Source organism: Carlito syrichta, unplaced genomic scaffold (assembly GCF_000164805.1).
Source record: "Carlito syrichta isolate Samal-C Ts95f unplaced genomic scaffold, Tarsius_syrichta-2.0.1 Scaffold155355, whole genome shotgun sequence".
Taxonomy (NCBI): Eukaryota; Metazoa; Chordata; class Mammalia; order Primates; family Tarsiidae; genus Carlito; species Carlito syrichta.
Window position 1 is genome coordinate 1,787 of NW_007099451.1, and position 412 is coordinate 2,198.

Genomic DNA, 412 nt, shown 5'->3' on the forward strand with positions numbered 1-412 from the left:
GTGTCCTTAGTGATTAAAGTTCGCAGGCCGCTTTATTTTCCCGAGCGGGGGCGGCGGCGGCGGCGGAGGTGGCGGGAAGGGCGGGAGTGCGAGGAGAAGATGCGAGCGGAGGGCAGGAAATGCAGGCGGAGGCGGAGGGGGAGGCGAGGCCCTACTTTTCCGAGGCGTCCCCGCAGGCCCGGGTCTGGCATTGCTGAGCCCGTAGGAAAGCGGGGCCCCTTGGAGGTAACACTCCAGCGGAGCTGCGGATTCGCTGGCGGGCGTGTGTGTGTCGGGGGTGTCCGGGACCTGGTGGGAGGAGGGTGTGGGAGAGCGGTGGCGACGCCGGGATGAGGAGGAGGAAGGGCGCGGGCGAGCGCGGGCCGACCCCGGGTTACTTACTCGATTCCGGAGGCCCGGGCGGCGGCGAGCT